The 9,112-nt window shown below is 34.6% G+C and overlaps 1 protein-coding gene across 9 annotated transcripts in view; it reads right to left on the bottom strand.

Annotated features, from left to right (window-relative positions):
• Nucleotides 1-9,112, bottom strand: part of LOC117175109 — a 416,485-nt gene that overhangs the window by 175,347 nt on the left and 232,026 nt on the right. Inside the window, exon 1 of one of the 9 annotated variants that reach the window (XM_033364670.1) lies at nucleotides 5,378-5,451. The exons of the other annotated variants lie outside the window; for them this stretch is intronic. The gene's annotated coding sequence lies outside the window, so the exon portion shown is untranslated. Of the gene's footprint in view, nucleotides 1-5,377; nucleotides 5,452-9,112 lie in introns of those variants that run through there. 9 annotated transcript variants of the gene reach the window in all.

Below are 9,112 nucleotides of genomic sequence, written 5' to 3'. Positions count from 1 at the left end.
AACATATAATTTACTAATAAATTGTAAATTAATTTAAATATATAAATATAATGAAATATAAAAAGAAATATAAATAAATCTAGACAAATTATTTTTTAAAAACACATTATTCAGCTAAAATTATTGATCGTTAAACAAAAAAAGTGTTTAAAATTAGTTTCACTTTCAACTATAAGCTGTCGTATTTTTAGTAAAAAAAAAGAGACGAAACAGATTAATTTTTAATGAAACAGTTGTGATTATTAACAAAAATGATGCCAAATTCACCTACATATATGAATTTTCGACAACAAGAAAAAACGAGTTTACAACAACCCAGTTGAATTTTCAACCAAAAAGAATGACGTTATATTTTGTGTATTGTCCAAAAATATTCAAGCTGGTTATTCAATATAATCTGTCCTAAGCTGGACTTGTAGAAGTATTATTTGGCTCAATTTCTATGTTGACAAAAAAACAATACTTACTCCAAAAATAACTGCACCAAAGTATGTGTGACTGAAAGCACTATGGAAAATAAAGTACATCTGAATATTCGAATGATTTTAAACAGACATCTTTGGAAAATCGCTATCAATGTCTCTTGCATCGCCATTTTGTTTCTTCGATTTCATTCTTATCGATTATGGTAGGTACTCGATTGCACTGAACTCGATTTTGAACCAAACATCATTTGAAACAACGCAATTAAATGTGGTTATATTTTTTAATGAGATCTATAGGAATTATTATTATAATTGGCAGAGGTTGACATTCACTAACGACATTTTTTCAAACATATAATGACATTTAATTCTTTTGGTTCAGTCAAGTATTAGTGCAATCGAATGCTTACTATCGATTGGGTTTATCGATCGCACCACTGAAAACAAGAGAGTGAGTGAATAAGCGACAATCTTAGATCAAAATATCGCTGGGGACAAGCAGAGACGAGATGCTGTCAGAGATTTTCCAAAGGTTCTTGATTAAAATCACAACAAATTTCGGATGTTCCTAATTTCCCATAGTGCTTTCAGTAAAAAAGGTCATTGCGCTCCAATTTTTTTTTCAATAAACCTTGTTTTTTATTGTGGATATGAAAATCGATCAAAGTGACGCTTCTTATTTTGGCTTTTCATCATTCAGTCAAGCTCAGTTCAATTATATTTTATGTTGTATTATTTTTACCATCCAAAGAAGTAATTTTATCAATGACTTATTGAAGTAATTACAAATGAGACTTGGGCAAATTGACTATTTGAAATTTAAAATATTTACATGTGATAATGTGCAGCAATAATGTACGTTATGTACGAAAGTCAAAAAGGCTGAGTTATGGAATTTCCCTATTTCTAGGTTTTTATGACTCATCGTTGCTGGATTCAACAGGAATCAATATGATCTCTGTAACTCAAAAAGCTTGAAAGATAGAAATAAATTATTTTTACGAAAATATGTATATTTTTTATTTGATTCGGAAATAAATTGGATCATTTCGGAAAGAGTAAGGTGGGTAGCCATTCGGAAATAAATCGAAAATATTCGGCGACATTCGGAAAGAAATCGGAAACATTCGACGACATTCAGAAATGATCGGAAAGAAGTCGTAGATTGGGACATTCGGAAAGAAATCGGAAAGGTTCATGGGACGGCTTGAAGTTTGGAAAGAAATCGGAAGCAAAGTTCCCATACAATTCGGAAAGGATCAGAAAGGAACCTCTTTCCAAACACTTTCCGAAATCTTTCCGAATCTTGTCGACGCGGTCTTTCCGAAACCTTTCCGTTTCTTCCGCTAGGGTGTTACCGGCAGCATTGGTACGACAGACATCTATATTATCGGAATGACAGAAGGCTGAAAACCGATCCTAACCTCAAAATAGTGCACACGCATAAAATTGCTATTTAGCAGCATACATTTTTTTATTATTATCCCTCGAATGGAGGGTTCAGGAATGTGCGTTTTACTATTTTATAGCATCTCCTGGTTCAGTTTAAAAAAAATTTTAATTTTTGAGCACAAAAACCAGGGGGGACTGAACCCGAATTACCACACGACGAAGCATCACATGCCCTTAACGGTTAAGTCAGTATGACTTCAAAACTAGGCAGGCTCGACTGTACTTATACAGATGTTTATGAAAAAAGTTGTTTGATTACATGGTAGATCTCGATAATAGTCTCGTGCCCCTATTACGAGAAGAATTTTTTAAACTAGCATTTAATTAGCTTCAAAAAGCGTCAACTTGAGCGCTTTTTTCAAAGTATCAAGAGCTTTACCAGAAATTTCATTTTCAACCATTTCGAATCTTTAATTGTGACGAAACAGGCGTAACTTGCATTCACGGAAATTCATTGTTTTTTTTTCTAAAAGAAAAGCGTCAGGCAGAAAAGCTCATTGCGACAGAAAGAAGAAAAAATGTGTCAATCATATTCTGAATGTGCCTACTGCCGACCAGACCTCTGTTCGGTTTCACACGAAAAAGGATGAATCCGCGGTTGATTATTGATGCTCCGGAAGGAAGTGTTGGTGTTACACAGCAGAATGGTTGGACGGATTGAAATAATTTTCTTGTGTTTATAATAAACTTGATCGAAATAACAAGAGCAAAAGAAGCTTCTTCAATTCTCATCGCGTTGGATGGCCAAAATAGTCACAAAGATCTTGATGTCATCCAGTATGCTCGTGCTCATCATGTGCACCGTCTGAGTTTACCTACACACAAGAGTCACAGGTTCCAAGCGCTAGAACGGATATTCATGAAATCATTCAAACTATCATTCAAACTAGCATATGCAGACATCGCAGGTCTAATGAAAGAAGCCTATAAGAAATTTTTCAAGAAGGAAGTAGCTAAAAACACATTTGTCTGCACTGGAATACTTCTGTTCAATCCGAAGATTTTCACGGACGCTGAGTTTCCACCTTCCTTGATCACGGATCTGCCTCAAAATCAAGTGCAGGAACTTGGTGCACCTACTGCTACTTCTTTCATTTACGACATGAATTCTTTCGACTGGACGGTGATGGACAAAATGTGACTGAAGAAAATTCTGTTCAAGAAGCTGAATTTGTCTCAAATTTTCAACAACTGATGCCGCTTCCTGAATCTAACTAGCGCTAAATTAATTCGCGAAAAAGACGAAGCTGGCATTCTGAAATCCTTACCGGCGATGAGTCCTTTCAAGCTTCAAAGCGTCAAGCACAAGAGGCAAAGGAAGAAAGCGAGAGAAAAGTAGAGAACGGAAAATTAATTCAGGAAGGAGAATTTTAAACGAAAGAGAAGTGAGAAGGAGGAAAATCAAATAAAGAAGCAAAGAAAATAATTGTTGTCATCTGAAGGTTAAGAAGGCCTTTATTTTCTGAATGTATTTAAATATGTCATTAATTTTCATTTTCATATTCCATTTTTTGTTCAATACGTGTTCTTATATGTTTCAATATATACAGTTTTGCAGTTTTAATTTTATAAAAACATATTTCGTTCATTAATTACGATAAAATGGCAAAATATTACGAAAATCTTGGTGTCCGGGGCTACCCGACAGTATTCTTTCTCAACCTATTTTAGGACTTATTTTAATTGCCTTTTTTTCATGTACAGAATGTTTGTTTTGTATACATCGAATTGCAAATTGTTGCTAGAAGCTAATTTATATATTAGGAATGAGCGCAAAACTTCAAAAGACAACGGTAGATCATTATCCAATTTTAGCACTTGAATACTATGATATCAAAATATTGAATAATGTGCAACGAAGAAAAACTTTATACAATTCTCCTTTCAATTACATTTATTGAAAATAAATGTAAACATACTGAATTAAAATAATTAAAACTCTGGTTACTATTACAATTTTATATGCAACGTACGTCAAAGAGGAGTGATTTTTGCGTGCGTCTACCACCACTCTGGTTCTTCAACAAAATAGTGGTGAAAGCGGAACATTGGTTCCTGGCGGGAAGATGCCCTGGTCGGACATGTCTGAACAATGGCCAAGCTGGGCGATCAAGACTGGCAATATAACGGGGCCCTGGACATATTTAGTGCTTCATTGGAGTTTGTCCCAGGATGGATTATTAGGTCAGGAAATACCTTTGCCAAGCCTGGGCCCTTTTAGGGCCATGGCCACATTTCTGCACGGGTGAAGTCTAAAGCTAGCTGAAATTAGAATAAACGCTTTTCAAAATAGAAAATTTGAAATAATAAAACTTTTATACAGTGGTTTTTTAAATATATTTTCTATTTTATTTCTGGAACAATATTTAAAGAGTTACATTATACAGAACTAATTGACAAACAAAATCTAAATTTTTTAGAAGAGCCAAATAATATTCAGTAAAATCGAAATCACCATGTAAAAATACAAACAAAAGTTTACTCCCGAGCTATAGTGTTTTCAGGATATAAAGTCCAATTTTTAGTTTAGAAAAAAATTTAAAGTTTAACTAAAATAAATTAATTAATACCGAGTAAATCATTTAAGAATTTGGTAGTTCTAATCTCATGGGTTTTGAAAATCTTTTTTAGAAAGCGACTAAAAATCTGTTTTTTAATTTTTCAAAATATTAATTAAGACTAGTCAAGGTAATGTTTTGAACCCAATTATAATATTCGAAAATTACCAAAATTTACCTCTGAATAGAGCAAGGATACACTTTAGGTACAGGAATCTGTTAGGAATAGGAATTTTGTTTGCAACTTATGCAGATAAAGTCCCCCTTTTAATCATTGCCTTAGAACATTGTCGTGTGACATCCATGAAACGAGCTATTTCCCAAAAACCAAATTTTTTCATTTTTGGCTAAAAAGAAAAAGAAAAACGGAACATTGTTTTAACTTAAACATAATTTAGTCTCCCTTCTTTCATCCTATAAGAATTTTCTTCTGTCAACTTCGGCAGGTGCTGAATCGCGACCTATTGCAGATAGGACAATGTTTTTTGTTGTTGAACTTACAGGTATGCACGTCTTATTTAATTCACCTCTTGACCATTTTGATATGACGATCAAAATCCAAACTACAGGAAAACCAAAAATAACATGTGCTTCTGGGCAAAGAACAGGGACAAAGCCGGGGTTTTTTGTAAGACCGCAAGTCTTTTACCAGAAGGTTCCAAAGGCGGATCTTATATCTAATAACGATTCCAGGCCATTCGGTCGGATCTACTTAACTTTCACACAGAACTTCCAAGAAGGATCCCCATTATTTATCTGAGTCCAGAATTCAACCATGCAAAATCTTTGTCAAAAAATGTGACTGCTTATTATGCACCCGGAAATGAAGTACTTTAGAAAAAAAATTAAATCCTTTAAATATACCTGATGAAAGTACCACATAACTGGACTAAAGTGGCTACATGTATAAAACAATAAGATTTTTATATCAAAAATACTCACACAAGTCACCAAAAAATGTAAACGCCGCTGAAACGTATTATAGATGTATTGACTATGGGTGTATTTATTTGTGATCATTTTGGAAGTATTTTGCTTCCTCATAACTATCAAATTAATTTTGCATCCTCATAGAGAAAGGTTTTTCCTAACAAAAGAAAAAATGGATACTTTCAATATTTTTTAATCCCACCAAAGCCCAGTAAATTATCAATTGATGTGCTCTGTTTTAGTAAACAAATTTTTAAAGTAAAGTAGTTTTATATTTTAAATTGAAGCCTCATATAAATAATGTAACTCTTTTTTTAAACTGCCCAAGCAGCTAAGTGATTGATCAAAAATATTCATAGAAAGTTGTGGTAGGTACTAAAAGTTTGGTAATTTGGGCAGTCGATGCGTCTCGAAACCACGAAGAATTGTATTATATGCATCACTTTTGTACGTTTCGATGCAGTACTTTAGTATTTCTAATATGAAAAAAATGTTTTCATATAAGCAGAAAGCAGAAATTTTTTAAACTTTATACATCGGTACTGGTGGGTCCTAAAAGATTTATTAATAGGTAAATCGATGCGTCTTAAGGATGCGAACACACGTAATACATATAGCATTGTCGTATTTTTAATATCAAACAAGTTTTTCTCATAGAAACAGAACAAAACATTTTTTTTAACTTCATTAATCGGCACTGTTAGGTAATAAAAGTTTTAACAATAGGTTTATCAATGCGTCTTGATGAAGCGAACAAATAAGCTAGATATGATATTGTCGTATTTTGAATATCAGAAAAAGGTTTTCTCATATAAAAAGGTACGTTTTGTTTGAAATCTCTAAATGCAAGAGAAAATACTTCTAAATGGCCGATTTGGCTCAAAATCCTATCAGCCCTGGATATAAGTCGAAGTTCTTCCAAATTATATGATCATAGCTCTGTTACTTTTTGTGATAGGATGAATAGCAAAAAATTCAATACACACAAACATATAGAAATTTAAAAAAAAGTTATATTTTCGAACTTCTAGGGTCGAACTATATTCCCAATCACACATTAATATTTAAGAACCTTAAAAGTCCACACCTAACACATCAAACGAATCCGTTTTAGCTGCCTTCAGTTCTAAATCTTAATGGTTGTTTTATATAAAGACACGTTGGAATTGTTTTGTTGTAGGTGCTAAGGTTGGATTTTGGGCGTTGCGTAGCAGTCGAAATAGCAGTAAAACTTCTCCAAACTTTGAAACATCTATATTTTTTGCGTAAAATTATATACGGCATTATTCTTTATTCATAATGTGTCCCCATATAATTTCAATAATTTCCATTTCTTACAATACTTCCATCTACATATTTTATAAAATCTTATCCTTACTAGTTACAGTTCCTGCTCTAGTACTTAATTTCTTCCTTTGCGCTTCTCCTCATACCATGTATGCCGGCATCCACCAGTCTACCCCTAATGTCGAGCTTATATACATTTCTTGTAAAATCTTAATCTCTTTCCCATCTTTCCATCCCCATGTATCTGCTCCATAACCAAATACAGACCATACCAGTTTATCAAACAATCATATTCTCTTTTCCAATTTTTTGGTTTAAACTTATTTTTCCTATTCCTCATGTCTGTTGCATTGTACTGCTGCTATTTTATCCATCCTATTAAATGAGCTTTATGACCTCCATTTGTTTCCAAGGTATATCGCAAATATTTAAAAAAAATTTTCTAACCTTACTCCCTTCCATCTCCCCGTCTATTCTTTCTTTCCTGTCCCTTCGTTTCTAAACTGCATTATCTTTGCCTTTTCTACATTTAATTTCAACATTTTCCCATCTAAGGATATCTCTAATCCTGCCATCAAGCCCGTGATCCCTACTTTATCATCTTCCATCAACACTGTATTGCCTACGTATATGAGTATATATCTTTTCGTTCCCTATGCTGACACCTCCCGTCCCTTTTCTCCAACTAGTTCTCCTACATTTTTCTTCTCGGCCTAACGAGTCAAACGACGCCTTTAAGTCCACGAACATTGCTATCATTGCCACTTTTCCCATTTTAATCCTCTGATTTACTAGATAATTCAGAATATATATACACACACACAAACAGGTTGGACACCCTGAGGCTCACAAAAAAGGCGAACCTGATTGCTACCCGAATTGCACAACAGTAGGGAAGAAGCCATTTTACAAGGGCATTTTCATATTTCGCGCCTTTAAAGTTACATTCGGATCAGCCATTCGGTCAAGTCCGTGAATCTTTGGATCAAGTTTATCATAGTTTCCATGGTTGCGTTCGAAACTGCAAATGGATACGAGTATAAAAAAATATAGGTTATGCAATGAAGTAATTACAAATAATAAAAGTGTTTAATTAATAACGAAGTGAGACTTGAGGATTGAGAAGTAAACATCAACTTTCTTTTGAGCAAATACCATTATGGAATGACTACTGAGTGACAAATACTATAAATTGGTAATAATATTGTGCGAGTTTTGTGGGCGAAGAGTGAATTTGGTTTAACGCTTACACAGCCACAGAAAAAAAATTTGTGAATCTGGTAAAAAGACACACATATTCCTATGGATTTTGGGTCGCTGAATTCAAATTCGGTATCAAAAATCATCCATAACGTTATGGTTGAGCCATAACCTCAAAAAATGACGAAAAATCATGCACTGAGGCAAACAAATTTCAAAATAATGCCAGTGATGCAAATTTTCACTTCAAAAACATGTCGACAACTGTGAAGTATCAACCCTTGCCTGATATAAACTCACTTAACATAACTTTATCCAAATGAACCTGACCTCACCTAACCTGAATTAACAGAAATTTATTGAACTACACGTAAAGCTCTGGAAGCATATTTTCCCAGTAGCAAATGTGTGCTACATCGAATGGGTCAACTCGAGCCTAACCTAGAAATAAATCTAACCTAGCCTAACCTAACCTAACCTCACGAAACACAATTAAACTGATTGTGTTGTCCCGTTGTGTTTGCGGTACCGTTTCATTCAGCTTCAGGTTAACCGACATAGAGGTTTAACCTATCCTAACCTAACAAAACCGGACCTAACCTAACCGATTACGCTGGCAACCCTGTTTTTGCATACTTTCATATTTTGACATTAATAGCAGTAAATCTCTGGAGTTTCGCAACCGCTTGTTGCTAGCATTATTCGCCTGTGTCTGTAACCAGGGCACCTCCACGTGGTGACGGTGGGCAACGGATCCACATTGGCTGAGTCCCTGGGTAAACGGCGTTCATGCCGCCATGGCAGACACAGGTGAAAAGTGTATTACGATGCAGGGAAAAACCCCAATATCGGCGTCTGGTCAGGGTGGGAAAGCGAGCTCTCCGACGTCGTCATCATGCAACCGTAGCTCTTCATCAATGGATCACTTGGTTGGTGTAGTGTCTTATGCTACAAGGAAAAAAACCGCAAGCATTTCTGAATCGCATGCCTGCAAGAATAGCTCAGATTCATTCTGTTACATTTGCAGTAAATATGAAGTGAGCAGTTTGCGAATATCAATCGACGAGGAAGGGAAAAGTCTTTACGAAAAGTGTTTTGACCGTAAATTGCTGCACCAAGAAACAAAATGGGTTCCTCACGTCATTTGCAATTCCTGCTGACTTATGTTGTATCGTCTAAAAAATTCAAACAACGAAAAGTACCGCAAGTACTCTACACCAACCACATGGAAAAAACCCGATATTGCGAAGGACTGCTACT

Source organism: Belonocnema kinseyi, chromosome 6 (assembly GCF_010883055.1).
Source record: "Belonocnema kinseyi isolate 2016_QV_RU_SX_M_011 chromosome 6, B_treatae_v1, whole genome shotgun sequence".
Classification (NCBI taxonomy): domain Eukaryota; kingdom Metazoa; phylum Arthropoda; class Insecta; order Hymenoptera; family Cynipidae; genus Belonocnema; species Belonocnema kinseyi.
This window is presented reverse-complemented; position numbering and strand designations above follow the sequence as displayed.